This window comes from Lissotriton vulgaris, chromosome 1_1 (genome assembly GCF_964263255.1).
Source record: "Lissotriton vulgaris chromosome 1_1, aLisVul1.2, whole genome shotgun sequence".
Lineage (NCBI taxonomy): Eukaryota > Metazoa > Chordata > Amphibia > Caudata > Salamandridae > Lissotriton > Lissotriton vulgaris.
In genome coordinates, this window is record NC_141685.1 from 237533849 (window position 1) to 237547389 (window position 13541).

Consider the following 13541-nt stretch of genomic DNA (forward strand, 5'->3'; position numbering starts at 1 on the left):
AGCCTCAGAGCACTAATAACAGGGCTCGCACTACACTGAGACAGCCTCAGAGCACTAATAACAGGGCTCACTCTACACTGAGACAGCCTCAGAGCACAAATAACAGGGCACCCACTACACTGAGACAGCCTCAGAGCACTAATAATAGGTCTCACTCTACACTGAGACAGCCTCAGAGCACTAATAACAGGTCTCACTCTACACTGAGACAGCCTCAGAGCACTAATAACAGGGCTCGCTCTACAACGAGACAGCCTCAGAGCACTAATAACAGGGCTCGCACTACACTGAGACAGCCTCAGAGCACTAATAGCAGGGCTCACTCTACACTGAGACAGCCTCAGAGCACTAATAACAGGGCTCACTCGACACCGAGACAGTCTCAGAGCGCTAATAACAGGGCTCACGCTACACCGAGACAGCCTCAGAGCACTAATAACAGGGCTCACTCTACACTGAGACAGCCTCAAAGCACTAATAACAGGGCTCGCTCTACACTGAGACAGCCTCAGAGCACTAATAACAGGGCTCACTCTACACTGAGACAACCTCAGGGCACTAATAACAGGGCTCACTCTACACTGAGACAGCCTCAGAGCACTAATAACAGGGCTCACTCTACACTGAGACAGCCTCAGAGCACTAATAACAGGGCTCACTCTACACTGAGACAGCCTCAGAGCACTAATAACAGGGCTTACTCTACAGTGAGACAGCCTCAGAGCACTAATAACAGGGCTCACTCTACAGTGAGACAGCCTCAGAGTACTAATAACTGGGCTCACTCTACACTGAGACAGCCTCAGAGCACTAATAACAGGGCTCCCTCTACACTGAGACAGCCTCAGAGCACTAATAACAGGGCTCACTCTACACTGAGACAGCCTCAGAGCACTAATAACAGGCTCACTCTACACTGAGACAGCCTCAGAGCACTAATAACAGGGCTCACTCTACACTGAGACAGCCTCAGAGCACTAATAACAGGGCTCGCTCTACACTGAGACAGCCTCAGAGCACTAATAACAGGGCTCGCTCTACACCGAGACAGCCTCAGAGCACTAATACCAGGGCTCGCTCTACACTGAGTCAGCCTCAGAGCACTAATAACAGGGCTCACTCTACACTGAGACAGCCTCAGAGCACTAATAACAGGGCACACTCTACACCGAGACAGCCTCAGAGCACTAATAACAGGGCTCGCACTACACTTAGACAGCCTCAGAGCACTAATAACAGGGCTCGCTCTACACTGAGACAGCCTCAGAGCACTAATAACAGGGCTCGCACTACACTGAGACAGCCTCAGAGCACTAATAACAGGGCTCGCACTACACTGAGACAGCCTCAGAGCACTAATAACAGGGCTCGCACTACACTTAGACAGCCTCAGAGCACTAATAACAGGCTCACTCTACACTGAGACAGCCTCAGAGCACTAATAACAGGGCTCACTCTACACTGAGACAGCCTCAGAGCACTTATAACAGGGCTCACTCTACACTGAGACAGCCTCAGAGCACTAATAACAGGCTCACTCTACACTGAGACAGCCTCAGAGCACTAATAACAGGGCTCACTCTACACTGAGACAGCCTCAGAGCACTAATACCAGGGCTCACTCTACACCGAGAGAGCCTCAGAGCACTAATAACAGGGCTCACTCTACACTGAGACAGCCTGAGAGCACTAATAACAGGGCTCGCACTACACTGAGAAGGCCTCAGAGCACTAATAACAGGGCTCACTCTACACTGAGACAGCCTCAGAGCACTAATAACAGGGCTCACTCTACAATGAGACAGCCTCAGAGCACTAATAACAGGGCTCGCACTACACTGAGACAGCCTCAGAGCACTAATAGCAGGGCTCGCTCTACAACGAGACAGCCTCAGAGCACTAATAACAGGGCTCACTCCACACTGAGACAGCCTCAGAGCACTAATAACAGGGCTCACTCTACACTGAGACAGCCTCAGAGCACTAATAACAGGGCTCACTCTACACTGAGACAGCCTCAGAGCACTAATAACAGGGCTCCCTCTACACTGAGACAGCCTCAGAGCACTAATAACAGGGCTCGCACTACACTGAGACAGCCTCAGAGCACTAATAACAGGACTCACTCTACACTGAGACAGCCTCAGAGCACTAATAACAGGGCTCACTCTACACTGAGACAGCCTCAGAGCACTAATAACAGGGCTCACTCTACAATGAGACAGCCTCAGAGCACTAATAACAGGGCTCGCACTACACTGAGACAGCCTCAGAGCACTAATAGCAGGGCTCGCTCTACAACGAGACAGCCTCAGAGCACTAATAACAGGGCTCGCACTACACTGAGACAGCCTCAGAGCACTAATAACAGGGCTCACTCTACACTGAGACAGCCTCAGAGCACAAATAACAGGGCACCCACTACACTGAGACAGCCTCAGAGCACTAATAACAGGGCTCACTCTACATTGAGACAGCCTCGGAGCACTAATAACAGGGCTCGCTCTACACTGAGACAGCCTCAGAGCACTAATAATAGGTCTCACTCTACACTGAGACAGCCTCAGAGCACTAATAACAGGGCTCACTCCACACTGAGACAGCCTCAGAGCACTAATAACAGGGCTCACTCTACACTGAGACAGCCTCAGAGCACTAATAACAGGGCTCACTCTACACTGAGACAGCCTCAGAGCACTAATAACAGGGCTCCCTCTACACTGAGACAGCCTCAGAGCACTAATAACAGGGCTCGCACTACACTGAGACAGCCTCAGAGCACTAATAACAGGACTCACTCTACACTGAGACAGCCTCAGAGCACTAATAACAGGGCTCACTCTACACTGAGACAGCCTCAGAGCACTAATAACAGGGCTCACTCTACAATGAGACAGCCTCAGAGCACTAATAACAGGGCTCGCACTACACTGAGACAGCCTCAGAGCACTAATAGCAGGGCTCGCTCTACAACGAGACAGCCTCAGAGCACTAATAACAGGGCTCGCACTACACTGAGACAGCCTCAGAGCACTAATAACAGGGCTCACTCTACACTGAGACAGCCTCAGATCACAAATAACAGGGCACCCACTACACTGAGACAGCCTCAGAGCACTAATAATAGGTCTCACTCTACACTGAGACAGCCTCAGAGCACTAATAACAGGTCTCACTCTACACTGAGACAGCCTCAGAGCACTAATAACAGGGCTCGCTCTACAACGAGACAGCCTCAGAGCACTAATAACAGGGCTCGCACTACACTGAGACAGCCTCAGAGCACTAATAACAGGTCTCACTCTACACTGAGACAGCCTCAGAGCACTAATAACAGGGCTCGCTCTACAACGAGACAGCCTCAGAGCACTAATAACAGGGCTCACTCCACACTGAGACAGCCTCAGAGCACTAATAACAGGGCTCACTCTACACTGAGACAGCCTCAGAGCACTAATAACAGGGCTCACTCTACACTGAGACAGCCTCAGAGCACTAATAACAGGGCTCCCTCTACACTGAGACAGCCTCAGAGCACTAATAACAGGGCTCGCACTACACTGAGACAGCCTCAGAGCACTAATAACAGGACTCACTCTACACTGAGACAGCCTCAGAGCACTAATAACAGGGCTCACTCTACACTGAGACAGCCTCAGAGCACTAATAACAGGGCTCACTCTACAATGAGACAGCCTGAGAGCACTAATAACAGGGCTCGCACTACACTGAGACAGCCTCAGAGCACTAATAGCAGGGCTCGCTCTACAACGAGACAGCCTCAGAGCACTAATAACAGGGCTCGCACTACACTGAGACAGCCTCAGAGCACTAATAACAGGGCTCACTCTACACTGAGACAGCCTCGGAGCACTAATAACAGGGCTCGCTCTACACTGAGACAGCCTCAGAGCACTAATAATAGGTCTCACTCTACACTGAGACAGCCTCAGAGCACTAATAACAGGTCTCACTCTACACTGAGACAGCCTCAGAGCACTAATAACAGGGCTCGCTCTACAACGAGACAGCCTCAGAGCACTAATAACAGGGCTCGCACTACACTGAGACAGCCTCAGAGCACTAATAGCAGGGCTCACTCTACACTGAGACAGCCTCAGAGCACTAATAACAGGGCTCACTCGACACCGAGACAGTCTCAGAGCGCTAATAACAGGGCTCACGCTACACCGAGACAGCCTCAGAGCACTAATAACAGGGCTCACTCTACACTGAGACAGCCTCAAAGCACTAATAACAGGGCTCACTCTACACTGAGACAGCCTCAGAGCACTAATAACAGGGCTTACTCTACAGTGAGACAGCCTCAGAGCACTAATAACAGGGCTCACTCTACAGTGAGACAGCCTCAGAGTACTAATAACTGGGCTCACTCTACACTGAGACAGCCTCAGAGCACTAATAACAGGGCTCCCTCTACACTGAGACAGCCTCAGAGCACTAATAACAGGGCTCACTCTACACTGAGACAGCCTCAGAGCACTAATAACAGGCTCACTCTACACTGAGACAGCCTCAGAGCACTAATAACAGGGCTCACTCTACACTGAGACAGCCTCAGAGCACTAATAACAGGCTCACTCTACACTGAGACAGCCTCAGAGCACTAATAACAGGGCTCGCTCTACACTGAGACAGCCTCAGAGCACTAATAACAGGGCTCGCTCTACACCGAGACAGCCTCAGAGCACTAATACCAGGGCTCGCTCTACACTGAGTCAGCCTCAGAGCACTAATAACAGGGCTCACTCTACACTGAGACAGCCTCAGAGCACTAATAACAGGGCACACTCTACACCGAGACAGCCTCAGAGCACTAATAACAGGGCTCGCACTACACTTAGACAGCCTCAGAGCACTAATAACAGGGCTCACTCTACACTGAGACAGCCTCAGAGCACTAATAACAGGGCTCGCACTACACTGAGACAGCCTCAGAGCACTAATAACAGGGCTCGCACTACACTGAGACAGCCTCAGAGCACTAATAACAGGGCTCGCACTACACTTAGACAGCCTCAGAGCACTAATAACAGGCTCACTCTACACTGAGACAGCCTCAGAGCACTAATAACAGGGCTCACTCTACACTGAGACAGCCTCAGAGCACTTATAACAGGGCTCACTCTACACTGAGACAGCCTCAGAGCACTAATAACAGGCTCACTCTACACTGAGACAGCCTCAGAGCACTAATAACAGGGCTCACTCTACACTGAGACAGCCTCAGAGCACTAATACCAGGGCTCACTCTACACCGAGAGAGCCTCAGAGCACTAATAACAGGGCTCACTCTACACTGAGACAGCCTGAGAGCACTAATAACAGGGCTCGCACTACACTGAGAAGGCCTCAGAGCACTAATAACAGGGCTCACTCTACACTGAGACAGCCTCAGAGCACTAATAACAGGGCTCACTCTACAATGAGACAGCCTCAGAGCACTAATAACAGGGCTCGCACTACACTGAGACAGCCTCAGAGCACTAATAGCAGGGCTCGCTCTACAACGAGACAGCCTCAGAGCACTAATAACAGGGCTCACTCCACACTGAGACAGCCTCAGAGCACTAATAACAGGGCTCACTCTACACTGAGACAGCCTCAGAGCACTAATAACAGGGCTCACTCTACACTGAGACAGCCTCAGAGCACTAATAACAGGGCTCCCTCTACACTGAGACAGCCTCAGAGCACTAATAACAGGGCTCGCACTACACTGAGACAGCCTCAGAGCACTAATAACAGGACTCACTCTACACTGAGACAGCCTCAGAGCACTAATAACAGGGCTCACTCTACACTGAGACAGCCTCAGAGCACTAATAACAGGGCTCACTCTACAATGAGACAGCCTCAGAGCACTAATAACAGGGCTCGCACTACACTGAGACAGCCTCAGAGCACTAATAGCAGGGCTCGCTCTACAACGAGACAGCCTCAGAGCACTAATAACAGGGCTCGCACTACACTGAGACAGCCTCAGAGCACTAATAACAGGGCTCACTCTACACTGAGACAGCCTCAGAGCACAAATAACAGGGCACCCACTACACTGAGACAGCCTCAGAGCACTAATAATAGGTCTCACTCTACACTGAGACAGCCTCAGAGCACTAATAACAGGTCTCACTCTACACTGAGACAGCCTCAGAGCACTAATAACAGGGCTCGCTCTACAACGAGACAGCCTCAGAGCACTAATAACAGGGCTCGCACTACACTGAGACAGCCTCAGAGCACTAATAACAGGTCTCACTCTACACTGAGACAGCCTCAGAGCACTAATAACAGGGCTCGCTCTACAACGAGACAGCCTCAGAGCACTAATAACAGGGCTCACTCCACACTGAGACAGCCTCAGAGCACTAATAACAGGGCTCACTCTACACTGAGACAGCCTCAGAGCACTAATAACAGGGCTCACTCTACACTGAGACAGCCTCAGAGCACTAATAACAGGGCTCCCTCTACACTGAGACAGCCTCAGAGCACTAATAACAGGGCTCGCACTACACTGAGACAGCCTCAGAGCACTAATAACAGGACTCACTCTACACTGAGACAGCCTCAGAGCACTAATAACAGGGCTCACTCTACACTGAGACAGCCTCAGAGCACTAATAACAGGGCTCACTCTACAATGAGACAGCCTGAGAGCACTAATAACAGGGCTCGCACTACACTGAGACAGCCTCAGAGCACTAATAGCAGGGCTCGCTCTACAACGAGACAGCCTCAGAGCACTAATAACAGGGCTCGCACTACACTGAGACAGCCTCAGAGCACTAATAACAGGGCTCACTCTACACTGAGACAGCCTCAGAGCACAAATAACAGGGCACCCACTACACTGAGACAGCCTCAGAGCACTAATAACAGGGCTCGCTCTACAACGAGACAGCCTCAGGGCACTAATAACAGGGCTCGCACTACACTGAGACAGCCTCAGAGCACTAATAACTGGGCTCACTCTACACTGAGACAGCCTCAGAGCACTAATAACAGGGCTCGCTCTACAACGAGACAGCCTCAGAGCACTAATAACAGGGCTCACTCTACATTGAGACAGCCTCGGAGCACTAATAACAGGGCTCGCTCTACACTGAGACAGCCTCAGAGCACTAATAATAGGTCTCACTCTACACTGAGACAGCCTCAGAGCACTAATAACAGGTCTCACTCTACACTGAGACAGCCTCAGAGCACTAATAACAGGGCTCGCTCTACAACGAGACAGCCTCAGAGCACTAATAACAGGGCTCGCACTACACTGAGACAGCCTCAGAGCACTAATAGCAGGGCTCACTCTACACTGAGACAGCCTCAGAGCACTAATAACAGGGCTCACTCGACACCGAGACAGTCTCAGAGCGCTAATAACAGGGCTCACGCTACACCGAGACAGCCTCAGAGCACTAATAACAGGGCTCACTCTACACTGAGACAGCCTCAAAGCACTAATAACAATGCTCGCTCTACACTGAGACAGCCTCAGAGCACTAATAACAGGGCTCACTCTACACTGAGACAACCTCAGGGCACTAATAACAGGGCTCACTCTACACTGAGACAGCCTCAGAGCACTAATAACAGGGCTCACTCTACACTGAGACAGCCTCAGAGCACTAATAACAGGGCTCACTCTACACTGAGACAGCCTCAGAGCACTAATAACAGGGCTTACTCTACAGTGAGACAGCCTCAGAGCACTAATAACAGGGCTCACTCTACAGTGAGACAGCCTCAGAGTACTAATAACTGGGCTCACTCTACACTGAGACAGCCTCAGAGCACTAATAACAGGGCTCCCTCTACACTGAGACAGCCTCAGAGCACTAATAACAGGGCTCACTCTACACTGAGACAGCCTCAGAGCACTAATAACAGGCTCACTCTACACTGAGACAGCCTCAGAGCACTAATAACAGGGCTCACTCTACACTGAGACAGCCTCAGAGCACTAATAACAGGCTCACTCTACACTGAGACAGCCTCAGAGCACTAATAACAGGGCTCGCTCTACACTGAGACAGCCTCAGAGCACTAATAACAGGGCTCGCTCTACACCGAGACAGCCTCAGAGCACTAATACCAGGGCTCGCTCTACACTGAGTCAGCCTCAGAGCACTAATAACAGGGCTCACTCTACACTGAGACAGCCTCAGAGCACTAATAACAGGGCACACCCTACACCGAGACAGCCTCAGAGCACTAATAACAGGGCTCGCACTACACTTAGACAGCCTCAGAGCACTAATAACAGGGCTCACTCTACACTGAGACAGCCTCAGAGCACTAATAACAGGGCTCGCACTACACTGAGACAGCCTCAGAGCACTAATAACAGGGCTCGCACTACACTGAGACAGCCTCAGAGCACTAATAACAGGGCTCGCACTACACTTAGACAGCCTCAGAGCACTAATAACAGGCTCACTCTACACTGAGACAGCCTCAGAGCACTAATAACAGGGCTCACTCTACACTGAGACAGCCTCAGAGCACTTATAACAGGGCTCACTCTACACTGAGACAGCCTCAGAGCACTAATAACAGGCTCACTCTACACTGAGACAGCCTCAGAGCACTAATAACAGGGCTCACTCTACACTGAGACAGCCTCAGAGCACTAATACCAGGGCTCACTCTACACCGAGAGAGCCTCAGAGCACTAATAACAGGGCTCACTCTACACTGAGACAGCCTGAGAGCACTAATAACAGGGCTCGCACTACACTGAGAAGGCCTCAGAGCACTAATAACAGGGCTCACTCTACACTGAGACAGCCTCAGAGCACTAATAACAGGGCTCGCTCTACAATGAGACAGCCTCAGAGCACTAATAACAGGGCTCGCACTACACTGAGACAGCCTCAGAGCACTAATAGCAGGGCTCGCTCTACAACGAGACAGCCTCAGAGCACTAATAACAGGGCTCACTCCACACTGAGACAGCCTCAGAGCACTAATAACAGGGCTCACTCTACACTGAGACAGCCTCAGAGCACTAATAACAGGGCTCACTCTACACTGAGACAGCCTCAGAGCACTAATAACAGGGCTCCCTCTACACTGAGACAGCCTCAGAGCACTAATAACAGGGCTCGCACTACACTGAGACAGCCTCAGAGCACTAATAACAGGACTCACTCTACACTGAGACAGCCTCAGAGCACTAATAACAGGGCTCACTCTACACTGAGACAGCCTCAGAGCACTAATAACAGGGCTCACTCTACAATGAGACAGCCTCAGAGCACTAATAACAGGGCTCGCACTACACTGAGACAGCCTCAGAGCACTAATAGCAGGGCTCGCTCTACAACGAGACAGCCTCAGAGCACTAATAACAGGGCTCGCACTACACTGAGACAGCCTCAGAGCACTAATAACAGGGCTCACTCTACACTGAGACAGCCTCAGAGCACAAATAACAGGGCACCCACTACACTGAGACAGCCTCAGAGCACTAATAATAGGTCTCACTCTACACTGAGACAGCCTCAGAGCACTAATAACAGGTCTCACTCTACACTGAGACAGCCTCAGAGCACTAATAACAGGGCTCGCTCTACAACGAGACAGCCTCAGAGCACTAATAACAGGGCTCGCACTACACTGAGACAGCCTCAGAGCACTAATAGCAGGGCTCACTCTACACTGAGACAGCCTCAGAGCACTAATAACAGGGCTCACTCGACACCGAGACAGTCTCAGAGCGCTAATAACAGGGCTCACGCTACACCGAGACAGCCTCAGAGCACTAATAACAGGGCTCACTCTACACTGAGACAGCCTCAAAGCACTAATAACAGGGCTCGCTCTACACTGAGACAGCCTCAGAGCACTAATAACAGGGCTCACTCTACACTGAGACAACCTCAGGGCACTAATAACAGGGCTCACTCTACACTGAGACAGCCTCAGAGCACTAATAACAGGGCTCACTCTACACTGAGACAGCCTCAGAGCACTAATAACAGGGCTCACTCTACACTGAGACAGCCTCAGAGCACTAATAACAGGGCTTACTCTACAGTGAGACAGCCTCAGAGCACTAATAACAGGGCTCACTCTACAGTGAGACAGCCTCAGAGTACTAATAACTGGGCTCACTCTACACTGAGACAGCCTCAGAGCACTAATAACAGGGCTCCCTCTACACTGAGACAGCCTCAGAGCACTAATAACAGGGCTCACTCTACACTGAGACAGCCTCAGAGCACTAATAACAGGCTCACTCTACACTGAGACAGCCTCAGAGCACTAATAACAGGGCTCACTCTACACTGAGACAGCCTCAGAGCACTAATAACAGGCTCACTCTACACTGAGACAGCCTCAGAGCACTAATAACAGGGCTCGCTCTACACTGAGACAGCCTCAGAGCACTAATAACAGGGCTCGCTCTACACCGAGACAGCCTCAGAGCACTAATACCAGGGCTCGCTCTACACTGAGTCAGCCTCAGAGCACTAATAACAGGGCTCACTCTACACTGAGACAGCCTCAGAGCACTAATAACAGGGCACACTCTACACCGAGACAGCCTCAGAGCACTAATAACAGGGCTCGCACTACACTTAGACAGCCTCAGAGCACTAATAACAGGGCTCGCTCTACACTGAGACAGCCTCAGAGCACTAATAACAGGGCTCGCACTACACTGAGACAGCCTCAGAGCACTAATAACAGGGCTCGCACTACACTGAGACAGCCTCAGAGCACTAATAACAGGGCTCGCACTACACTTAGACAGCCTCAGAGCACTAATAACAGGCTCACTCTACACTGAGACAGCCTCAGAGCACTAATAACAGGGCTCACTCTACACTGAGACAGCCTCAGAGCACTTATAACAGGGCTCACTCTACACTGAGACAGCCTCAGAGCACTAATAACAGGCTCACTCTACACTGAGACAGCCTCAGAGCACTAATAACAGGGCTCACTCTACACTGAGACAGCCTCAGAGCACTAATACCAGGGCTCACTCTACACCGAGAGAGCCTCAGAGCACTAATAACAGGGCTCACTCTACACTGAGACAGCCTGAGAGCACTAATAACAGGGCTCGCACTACACTGAGAAGGCCTCAGAGCACTAATAACAGGGCTCACTCTACACTGAGACAGCCTCAGAGCACTAATAACAGGGCTCACTCTACAATGAGACAGCCTCAGAGCACTAATAACAGGGCTCGCACTACACTGAGACAGCCTCAGAGCACTAATAGCAGGGCTCGCTCTACAACGAGACAGCCTCAGAGCACTAATAACAGGGCTCACTCCACACTGAGACAGCCTCAGAGCACTAATAACAGGGCTCACTCTACACTGAGACAGCCTCAGAGCACTAATAACAGGGCTCACTCTACACTGAGACAGCCTCAGAGCACTAATAACAGGGCTCCCTCTACACTGAGACAGCCTCAGAGCACTAATAACAGGGCTCGCACTACACTGAGACAGCCTCAGAGCACTAATAACAGGACTCACTCTACACTGAGACAGCCTCAGAGCACTAATAACAGGGCTCACTCTACACTGAGACAGCCTCAGAGCACTAATAACAGGGCTCACTCTACAATGAGACAGCCTCAGAGCACTAATAACAGGGCTCGCACTACACTGAGACAGCCTCAGAGCACTAATAGCAGGGCTCGCTCTACAACGAGACAGCCTCAGAGCACTAATAACAGGGCTCGCACTACACTGAGACAGCCTCAGAGCACTAATAACAGGGCTCACTCTACACTGAGACAGCCTCAGAGCACAAATAACAGGGCACCCACTACACTGAGACAGCCTCAGAGCACTAATAACAGGGCTCACTCTACATTGAGACAGCCTCGGAGCACTAATAACAGGGCTCGCTCTACACTGAGACAGCCTCAGAGCACTAATAATAGGTCTCACTCTACACTGAGACAGCCTCAGAGCACTAATAACAGGTCTCACTCTACACTGAGACAGCCTCAGAGCACTAATAACAGGGCTCGCTCTACAACGAGACAGCCTCAGAGCACTAATAACAGGGCTCGCACTACACTGAGACAGCCTCAGAGCACTAATAGCAGGGCTCACTCTACACTGAGACAGCCTCAGAGCACTAATAACAGGGCTCACTCGACACCGAGACAGTCTCAGAGCGCTAATAACAGGGCTCACGCTACACCGAGACAGCCTCAGAGCACTAATAACAGGGCTCACTCTACACTGAGACAGCCTCAGAGCACTAATAACAGGGCTCGCTCTACACTGAGACAGCCTCAGAGCACTAATAACAGGGCTCACTCTACACTGAGACAACCTCAGGGCACTAATAACAGGGCTCACTCTACACTGAGACAGCCTCAGAGCACTAATAACAGGGCTCACTCTACACTGAGACAGCCTCAGAGCACTAATAACAGGGCTCACTCTACACTGAGACAGCCTCAGAGCACTAATAACAGGGCTTACTCTACAGCGAGACAGCCTCAGAGCACTAATAACAGGGCTCACTCTACAGTGAGACAGCCTCAGAGTACTAATAACTGGGCTCACTCTACACTGAGACAGCCTCAGAGCACTAATAACAGGGCTCCCTCTACACTGAGACAGCCTCAGAGCACTAATAACAGGGCTCACTCTACACTGAGACAGCCTCAGAGCACTAATAACAGGCTCACTCTACACTGAGACAGCCTCAGAGCACTAATAACAGGGCTCACTCTACACTGAGACAGCCTCAGAGCACTAATAACAGGCTCACTCTACACTGAGACAGCCTCAGAGCACTAATAACAGGGCTCACTCTACACTGAGAAAGCCTCAGAGCACTAATAACAGGGCTCGCTCTACACCGAGACAGCCTCAGAGCACTAATACCAGGGCTCGCTCTACACTGAGTCAGCCTCAGAGCACTAATAACAGGGCTCACTCTACACTGAGACAGCCTCAGAGCACTAATAACAGGGCACACTCTACACCGAGACAGCCTCAGAGCACTAATAACAGGGCTCGCACTACACTTAGACAGCCTCAGAGCACTAATAACAGGGCTCACTCTACACTGAGACAGCCTCAGAGCACTAATAACAGGGCTCGCACTACACTGAGACAGCCTCAGAGCACTAATAACAGGGCTCGCACTACACTGAGACAGCCTCAGAGCACTAATAACAGGGCTCGCACTACACTTAGACAGCCTCAGAGCACTAATAACAGGCTCACTCTACACTGAGACAGCCTCAGAGCACTAATAACAGGGCTCACTCTACACTGATACAGCCTCAGAGCACTAATAACAGGGCTCACTCTACACTGAGACAGCCTCAGAGCACTAATAACAGGCTCACTCTACACTGAGACAGCCTCAGAGCACTAATACCAGGGCTCACTCTACACTGAGACAGCCTCAGAGCACTAATACCAGGGCTCACTCTACACCGAGAGAGCCTCAGAGCACTAATAACAGGGCTCACTCTACACTGAGACAGCCTGAGAGCACTAATAACAGGCTCACTCTACACT